We start from the raw sequence: 10,306 nt of genomic DNA, 5'->3' as shown, positions 1-10,306 counted from the left end.
CTTCGGGGATGAATAAAGTATCTATCTATCTATCTATCTATCTATCTATCTATCTATCTATCTATCTATCTATCTATGTCCCCCAAGTGGGAGGTGGCTAGTCTTTTTTTTCTTTTCTTTTTCTGACTCTTTCTGGGAAATCGATACAGAGGAGGGGATTCCCAGCCCCTTCGCCCAACCCAACTGATGTGTTGGGAGTCATTGGGAGACCAAACCCCCCAATTCCATTGTTGTATAACTTCTTTATACAACATAATAAGTCGTAACATAATGCATCAAAGCAAGTGAGCCGTTTGAGAGACGGCTCTCTTTCATGAGTTGAGACGAAAAAGACGGTTCTCTAAAAAGAGACAGACTTCCTTTCACTACATAACTACCAAATGAAATCCGAGGCAGCAGACCCATGCGCACAGGGGCATCAAACCGCTCGCTTTGTTTGCAACAACAGCAAAAAAAAAAAACGATACTGAGATAGAGGCGAACTCGTTTGACTTCAATTGATTTGCCGTTTCGTGATAGTCGGTGTATACCGTATGGTACCCATAATTGACAAATTTGCGTTTTTCTGTACAGATTTGCTTGTAGTCGTACACGTCTTAAAATGCATAATAAACGTACTTTGTACGTCAAAAACGTACAGGTTGACAGGTATGACAATGCCCAACTGCTTTCAAAGAGCAGTTATAATTTTTGTCCAACGCGCCTATCTGCTTTTGTCTTACTTTTGTCAGGGCACATCAGGAAGCAGAAAATGGGGAAGCATCATAAGGAGCTTGACAGAAGCTGTACTGTAAAGCTGTACTGTAATGATTACACAAGTCAGAAGATGATGTTAGCGGATAGAAAAGTGCCAACTTCCGTACAGCACTTTCAATATTTCACAAATTCAAAGGACGTGATGTCATCGCACAAGGAGAAAGATATGAAAGCCACTAGTGATGCGATGGACATTGTACAATGTCTAGCCCCCCCCAATAAACGGCCTGGAGAGGAATGGGCGCCGCCAGGCTGTACTTGCCCATGACACACCAGAGGAAGTGGTGCCCCTACGACTCAGGTGGTTAAGGGATCCGTTAACCATGCACATTATATTTTATATATTTTCCCTCTTAACCACCTATTATAATCAGATTTGGTTTGTATGTTATACTTATATATAAATGTAGTATACCCTACTTCCAAGCACGTTATAGCAGCAGGAAACACTTTATTGAGAAAGTTAATGCTGTTTCTTCTTACATGACACAAAAATTCAACTCACTGGCGAATAATCTATATAATTTATATGCTTTATTTTAAATTCTAATGCATGTAGTATCGATGTTGTGCTGCTTATAGTTTTAATTCCTCCGTCCAAAATTAGATCAGCGCTAAGAACAAACTTTTCTTTCTGAAAGTTTGCCATCAACCTCGAAAAGATGCTCGTTTAAAATGGATGTATTTGATTGTCACTCATAAATGCCTTGCACATGCACTGCCAATGGTGGTTTCATTAATATGTTGATTCCCTAAAACAAGCAGCTATTCTTTTTTTCCATTGAGTGAGCTGCTGGCAGTCAGTTTCCTTTTGGCACCAGAAAAAATGATCCCCTACCAATCTCTGCTAATTTACATCCTGATGAGTTACTAGAGAAACTTGGACTAAGGTTTTTTTTACTTTCTAAAAAGACACAAAACAATACGCATTTTGAGGGACAAATCTGTGAACATCTAAAAAAAAATTACCGTATTTTCACGTCGATAAGGTGCACATAAGTCTCAGATTTTCTTCAAATTGCAGGGCGCACTGCCCCTCATGCAGTGCAGGGTTGGAAAGCAGCTTGGTGGTCTCAGGGTTGGGCACCCATACCCTAGAAAGGGAGGTCATAGGTTTGAGCCCTGTCTGAGTCAAGCTTTACAACATTTTTGGGTGAAATCCGATGTTTTTGAGCGATCGTTTACATTTCCGACTAAATACTACATCTTTGCGTCTCCTGTTTACTGCCATCGTGGATGCGTGACTTTACGCAATGCATTGTTAGCGGAAGTGCTCATGGATGCCAATGCCGTAGCGTATCTATCAATTTAAAAGTTATTGTGCTACCGCAGGCTGAACAGAGTTGTTCCTGCAAATATGAATTAAATCCAAAACAGCACTTTCTCTCCATTGAATGGTCTCCGTGTTTTTGTCTGCTGTTGTTTGTTGGTTTCTACGCTACGCGAAAGAACATAGAAACCAAGCATTGGCTGCGAGAGAATTAAAGACCAATAATTGAAGGTTGGCATGTTGGAGGAAGTTGAAAACGAACTCCGACAAGTTTTTATCCCTCCTGCATGAAAATGTCTCCCCATGAGACGCACAAGTTACTAAAACGTCTTCTTATCTATTTTTTGGGGGAATGCAATAGAACAGGGGAATAATTCCAAGAAAGCCAAGGGCAGCCGCTCCTCCAGTGGTGTTAAATTCAGAAATAGAACCTGCTACAGAGACTGCGCCCTTTCACACGGTGCACCTTACCAGCGTGAAAATACGGTACTTAAATAGAGGTGAAAATAAAAACGTGTGATATTAGTTATGGAATTAAACACAAATAATTGGTAATATAACCAATTAAATATAAATACATAAAGAAATGAAGACATGTGAAAATCAGTCCATAGCAAAATAAAAAAAATACATTTGGAGATACATATAAAAATAAGCAAATGCAATTAAATATCGATTGCTCAAAACACTTTGCTATCACATTTATTTTGTCATGCTGCAGACGCACTGAAAGCAGGCAATGTTATTCAAATGTCTTAAGTGTGTTGAACTATTCGCCTATTGGTTGAAGTACATACTGTAGATCTGCCAACTATGTTGGCGTGTACGCAATCTTGACTCGGAGCTGTACTCTGTTGTGCTTTGCAGATATGAGGAGCAAATAACAAAGCGTCTGTAGAATGAAAAAACAAGTATTTAATATATAATATCAATATTGGATTATATATGAGCGGCACCAGGCTGTACTTGCCAAAGACACACCACAGGAAATGGTGCTCCCAGACCCTAGTGGTTAAAAGAGCCAACCAACCAACCAATTTCACTTTTATACTTACTTTTACATTTATATTTATATTATCATTTTATTGTTTTGTTTCTGTTATTTTAAGATGTACAGTATCTAATCATTTATATTTTATATTTAAAATGTATGTATATATTAAAAATGAAGTATATGAAAAACAGTTAGCTGCTGGTGTTCTTCAACAAAGCTACGGTGGAGAGCATACTGACATATGTCATATGGTATGCTGGGAGAATAGCAGCGGTCAGGTAAAAATACAAAGAATATTCAACAGAGCCCAGGAGATCGTTGGTTGCCCCCTGCTCAGTCTGGAGGACATTGCCGGCTCACTATACCGCAGCAGAGCCATCAGCATTATAAATGATTTTACTCACCCTGGCCAGCATCACTTTCATCTGTTGCCCCTTGGTAGGCACTACAGGTCCCTTCAAATCAGGACTAACAGGCTCAGAGACAGTTTTATTGTAAGGGTCTTCCACGACCATAGGGCCCAACAGGGGTTTTGAACTGGGCATGGTGTGTCCAATTAATAGATCTGACAGAGAGCTCTATGCCACGCCCACCACAGTTACGGTTTCCATGTATCACATGCAGAGCAGAAAGGGCGCCTGAAAAAACACAGAACGACTCTTTAGTCGCTATTCCTGATAGCCTTGCTGTATCATTTCTTCCTTATTATGCAAACTTATCCCAAAGACAGAAGAATAGGGTCTCAGTCAGTATACTGAGTATATTAATGGCATCAAGGTTTCCAAAGACGCTAATAACCTTGTGATAGTGGATGCAAAATGTTGGTGATCTTTGAGAAAGTCGGAATCCCCGTACCAACTACACATAGAAATAGAATTTGATTTTTGAAAGATAATAGTGTGTAGAGTATATAATAATGTACACATTTTACTTTTATTACAAAATGACACCTTGAAACCTCATCATGAGGAAAATGAAGAAACCTTGAGAAGGGACCTTACATAAAGTAATGCCTCTTCCAAGCTGACCAGATTGCTATGAATGTTACAATAACAAATAATACACAAATATTGTCAACATGAAATATAGGTTATTCATATGATATAGAAGAGACGTGTGTTTTAAGCCCAGATTTTAACAGTTGCACTGAGGTTGCAGATCGGATCTCATGGGGTAGAGCATTCCACCGGAGCCTGAATGGAGAACGCTCTAGAACCTATCGATTTCTTCTTGGCTCTTGGGATCACTAGTAGATGAGCAATTTCAGAGTGAAGGCCCCGGACCGGAACATAAAGGGAAATTAAATCTGAAAGATATGAGGCTCGCAGTACTGTGAAAATAGCACTGTAATTCTTTTTGGGATTTTTTTTGTCGGCATTAGCTCAGGAGGTAGAACGCTCGTCTTGGGATCAAGAGATCGCAGTTTCAATTCCCGGCTCCTCCGTGTTATATGTCGAAGTGTCCTTGGGCAAGACACTGAATCCCTAATTCCCCCAATAAGCAGGTTGGTGCCTTGCATGGCTGCCTTGCATGGCTGCACGGCCGCTATTGGTGTGTGAGTGTGTGTGAATGGCTGTGTGTGAAGCACATTGTAAAGCGCTCTGGAAAGTTTTCATTGACTTGAAAAGCGCTATATAAATGCAGACCATTTACCATTTTGTTGCTGCTAAATGCTATTGTACCACTTTTCATTGCACCACTGTTACGTTGCACAATTCTTTCATTGTGCTATCATCATCAGTCTCAAAGAACTACTTTGTAATTATGCTTCCCCATTTATCCTGTTATTCTTTTGTCTTATTTTATTATTTATGTCTTTATTATATGTTCACCCTGGAGTGCCATGTCTGATCTCTCTACATACAAAGTTTCACAGCATTGACAATTAAATTCATTTTTATTCAATTCAACTCAATTGGCAAAAAACAACATCGTAAAACGGGTGGCAGTGACTGCAGGGCCGCTATTGGGAAATGTGAAGCACACTGTAAAGCGCTTTGGAAAGTTTTGACTTGAAAATCGCCATATAAACGCAGATCATTTCATTTCATTTCCCCACAAAAGCTGCACAAGCCCGGTGCCGCGCCTATGTGCAACAGCCCGCAGTATTGCTATTGTCCACTAGAGGGTAGCATACTCAACAAATACCATCCTCCTCAAAGTTGTTCCCTCCTTTTGGACATGACTGCAGTTTGCATGTCTTCGGCATGGATGGCTGTTACGTATGTAGCAAAATTGCCCCTTGCTTGTGCATCAAATCCGGCGTGCGTAAGTATAAATGCGAGCAGTGCTGTGGGGCGAGTAAATGGCCCTCCAGCTGTTTGTCGGGCCCCCGTTCATTTGACACTGGGACAACACCTCGCAGCTGTTTGAATATATTAACTAATGATTCTGTTAGAATGACTCGATTCTGCTTCCAGAAAGGGATTCGTGTAAGCAGCTCTGCGATGTGTGTGTGTCTTGGGGTGGGGAAATGGGGGTAGTTATAAGTTTTATCCTTAGTTATACCCAAAGCCAGTCCCGCTGCTCCCATATAATGGCTTCACACTTCACTGACGTTGCAGTAATGAAGTGTGAAGCCTCTGTTGGAGGCTACGGAAAATGCGCCACCTTCGTGTCCTTGCTGTCGAATTTTCACTTCTACTTGGGATTTATGTGGGCTAATATCAAATGTTTTTGGGATCCAGCCCTTCTCAGCATTCTTTGCCGACGGTAGTATGCTTCGTTATTCTATGTACCTCCGATTTATAGCATTACTTAGATCCATTGGTTGTTACATTACGATAGCATCTTGGCATTTTTCAATTTGGAGCTCCCCCAAAAGAACGCTTTGCTGGTCCTGGGATTTGTCTCTATCAAATTAGCAGTTATTTAAATAATAAGAGGTAATATATCCACAAGTACACATCATTTGACCTCTGTATTTGATGGATCACAGAGAAAATAGATGCTTTTTGCATGCACTGGAAAGCTACTTCGTGTGAGCTGGTCCAAAACCTTTTGAAAGGTACAATGCTAGCATCAAACATGTAGACTTGATTGAAGTATGTTAAAATATACAGTTTTTATGTTAGGGTCTCCTACCTCCTCCTATCACTATAGGGCCCAACCTGTCACGGTTGCCCATGGCGCCCAATTGGCCCCGCCCGTTTGGCGCCACCTGCGGCTCGTTGACTGATTGGCTTCCCTCCTATTTAAGCTCACCCTTTGTCAGTCCGTCAACAAACCTCTGCACTCGCAAGACGTGGGTTTTGTCTCTGTCCGGTTTTCTGCTTGTGTTTCCTGTCCGGTATTGTTCTCCGCTATTTTTTCCTGTTCAATATCGATCTTCATTTTCGTTCCCGGCTATTTTGTTTTGCTTGTTACAGATCTCCAGTATCTGGTATCGTTCCTGTCTATTTGGTCCTGTTTAATATCGATCTCCATTTTCATTCCCGGCTATTTTGTTCTGTTTGATATCGATCTCCGGTGTCTGGTAGCGTTCCTGTCTAGTTTGTCCTGTTTAATTTAGATCTTCAGTGTTTTGGTAATGTTTCACTCCATCTCGTCCTACTTGTTATCGAACTCTAGGCTCCAGTGCCTGATATCTGTGTCTGTCCCGTCCTGTCCGGAATCGACCCCATCTGTCCGTTGTGCAATTGGTATCAATCTCGTCGGCCTCTGGCTTCCTATTGTTCCACGCCAGACTGCTGCCTTACGTCTTCCGCCCAACGATCGCCGAATCACTGGCGTTTGGGTTAACGTGCATGACTGCCCCATTTCCCGTAAAATAAAGCTTGTGTGAGAAACGTCACGCATCTGGGTCCTCCTCCTGTTCCGGTTCTCGACGCAACCGGGGTGTGAATTGAGCACAAGTGTCCAATCACCACACACCTGTGCCCAATTTTCCTGCACCCTTTTAAAGGACATTTTGATCCGCACATGTTTTTGGGTAATTTTTATTTTGCACTTTTAGATTCCACAATTAAGCTAACCATCACTGTTTTTCCGTGTCATCCTGATTTGTGAGGTTTCACTTTTGTTTCTGGTTGTTTCTGTTTTTGACTTTGTTGATGATTTTGTGAACAAATGCCATCTATTTTAGACCATCTTTACTTTTCCTGCTTCCTGCGTTTGGGTCCACAGCGTAATTTTCAATTTTCTTGGGATTTTCTACTAAAAATAAGAAATAGCCTGAACACATTTGACCTCGAATAAGGAGTACTTGGTGAACCCTAAACATTTTTAGGGGTATTTTTCAATCCCATTAATGCTAACGAGAGCCCAGGAACTGCTTTTAAGGTCTATTTTAAGTTTTGCAACCAAGAAAATAAATCATTAATGAGTTAGCAGTTACTTTTGTCAGGGATTGCCTAATCCAATCTGTTGGGCTGGTGTTAAATCAGTTCCAAGCCTAACTGACTGGATCCAGATTATTTTTATATGACCCAAAATCCAATCCATTAACCCAAATAGTGTACATATTTTAGAACGTAAATAATTCTCCCTATAATTCGTTCATGTTGCAAATATTTTGTTTTTTGAAACCTCGCTCAAGTAGAACGTCTAAGCCCGGCAATGCTCGGCCATTATGCTTGTTTGAAATCAAAGTTTTAAATAGTTTCAGTCGTATGGTACATTTGAGAAATCTTTAAACATACATATATATATATATATATAAGTCGAAAATCAAATTGAATTAAAAATGTACTATCACACAATTAGAGCATTGAAAAGGTCAAAGAGTTTATTTTTTTTAATCCATGCCAATTTTTTTAACAGCCGTTTTTGTGTATAATGGCCCTTAGATATACAGTACATTGTTCTACAATGACTGCTTTTGTTTTGAGGCGCGATAATTAAGTAGTCTCTGAATATGTTTTTACTTTCAACCACTCAATATGTTCAGTGGCTTTAGAGCTATCCATTTACACAGTTTTTTTAATATGTATTTTTTGCCTTATATGGACAGTGAAAGCACTACTGTGCCTTGACGGAAACAAAAATTGCTGCATACATACAATATAGATCATAAAGAAAACCTGAATTGAAAAATCACACAATGAGAGCCTTGAATAAGTCAATGAGTTATAACAACAAAAACATTTCTATAGATGTCTATTTTTGGGAACGGTCATTTTTCTGTATATTTTGTGTTAAAATATTCCCAAATGACTAAAAATGCAGAGGATGTAGCACAAAGGTTAAGGACAGCTGCCTAGAGAGAAGAAGTCACCAAGCTGGCGAAGAAAGAGAGCACCAGATCTTCCAAAACTGTGAGGTAAGTGGCCAGTGGCTGTATCTCTTTTGGTAAAGTAGGAAGAGGACTTACATTTTGTTTAGAATGAAGGGAAGTCATGGATGGATGGAACTGTGACCTTTCGGGGAGTGCTGGAAGGCAGGCTATGTTGATTTGAACTGTTTGCTCTCTCTGCCATCTACCACGGGAAGCCTACCTCCGATCAGAGAAGAACCTTTGTTTTTTTTTGGAACTCATCCCCAATTTTCTTGAACCAGTTTGCAATATTAAATAAACCTCTTTTTGTTCAAATCTGGAAAGCTGTCTCTTGGTTGTGGATTTTCAAAGGTTTGGCAAATAGTGTACAACGGCGCTTTTTCAACAAACAGCGGCCCTAACAGCCTCACCTAAGGAGCATGCTCACCAACTCCGAGCCATTCTGCTCATAAAATTAACCAAATAACCCTCAATGGATTTTTTACAGAACAAAAGTCAGAAAATAACACAATTTATGAAACAAATATTGAGATAACACTGTGCGCTCTTGACAGAAAGTCCATGGAATATAAATTTTCTGTTGTGTCGTCCACAGCCTTAACAGGTCCAAGATCAGCTTAGTTGTCAAAGCACTTGACCACTAGTGGAATAGATCACTTACAAATAGGTCTAGTGGTAAGAGTTTGGCGCTTTCACCGACGCGATATGGGTTTGAATCACGGTTTACAACAAAAGCTTGCATCCAGACTTTAAATTTGGTTTTCCCTGAAAGTAAAAAAAATACGTCAAAATGCTCTCTGGTATTGTTCTGGTGGCTGGACCAAATGTGGAGGTGGGTCGATCCGGCCCACAGGCCATAGTTTGGCACCAGTGGCATTGGGGCTCTCCGAACTCAGTTGGGCATTGTTGACACATACTTAATAGAGAAAATAACATTCGACTATTTAAGGACACCTCAAACAACGCACCCCACCTTTAAAAAAAGCAATGTCTTTCATTGCGTCCAGTCGGTCCACCGGGTGACGAAGTAAAGGGGGGTAAGCTTCGGTGAATCCCACCAGGCTGCAGTCATATTTCAAGCTGAGCGATCCGGGGTCACCGCTTCATGACACTGCTGCTCTTAGTATTGCGTAGCTTAAGGACGGGCGGCCTGTCCTATTTATACTGAAGGGCTGTGGATTGATGCGAAATGACGGAGCCTCCGAGGCTCCAGAGTGGATGGGCGTCCACATGGTCCACTCCACGAGGCGAGCCTAAGCAGTTACACACATGCTCGTCTACCGTTTCTGTGCCACCAGTCTGGGAAAAAGTCCCACAGCCTCAATGTGCAATGTCCTTTTTCTGTCAACATCTCCTTTGCACCAGCACTAATGTGACAGAATATGAGCAGAGGCCAGACCAAGCAGTCGGCTCTGTGCGATGATCGAGCTTTCTTATCCTTCCCAGTTTAGCCTCCTTTCAGTTTTCCGTTTTAGTCCCTTGAATAAACTGGTTAAACCTGCATACCGTGACTGCGTCCATGCTAAGGGTTGGGTTTTTTAAGGGTTATTGTTCTATTTTCTTTATTAATTATCGATTATCCGTTATTCGTCAGTTCATAATACGCTACAAAGCCAAGGAGCCGGGACACCTACTCTCAGCCAAATGGCCGAGTTAAGGTCCTAGCCTCAATGCCTTGCTGCGATCATTGCGAATGCACCGCTCCCGGAGGTACTGCAATACCGGGCCGATGCGTAGAGTGGACAGAGCAAGCTCCTACTCCATCTCCGGATTGCAAATATCTACCGTATTTTTCGCACTATAAGGCGCACCTAAAAGTCTTAATTTTTTTCAAAAGCTGACCATGCGCCTTATAACACAGTGCGCCTTATATATGGCTCAATATTAAATTGGCAAGGTCTCGCAATTTACTCAACAGCCGCCGACTCGATTTTACCCCGAACGTGGAGTAGTCCGCGGTGTATGCTGGGATTTATATACTGGCGTTTCATTGGCTAACCAATGTGTCAATCATCATTTGAATCGATCACTATTGGCTGAAGTTATTCGGAGCCTCGGATTGGCTAGATGG

The 10,306-nt window shown here is 41.2% G+C and overlaps 1 pseudogene; it reads right to left on the bottom strand.

The window, feature by feature from the left end:
* Positions 1 to 9,923: 9,923 nt before the first annotated feature.
* LOC148373741 (U2 spliceosomal RNA) lies at positions 9,924 to 10,076 on the bottom strand (annotated as a pseudogene).
* Between the last annotated feature and the right edge of the window lie 230 nt (positions 10,077 to 10,306).

Source organism: Urocampus carinirostris, chromosome 1 (assembly GCF_059441175.1).
Source record: "Urocampus carinirostris isolate Australia breed hairy pipefish chromosome 1, RoL_Ucar_1.0, whole genome shotgun sequence".
Classification (NCBI taxonomy): Eukaryota; Metazoa; Chordata; class Actinopteri; order Syngnathiformes; family Syngnathidae; genus Urocampus; species Urocampus carinirostris.
Note: the sequence above shows the minus strand (reverse complement) of the source record. Positions and strands in the feature narration are given on the sequence as shown.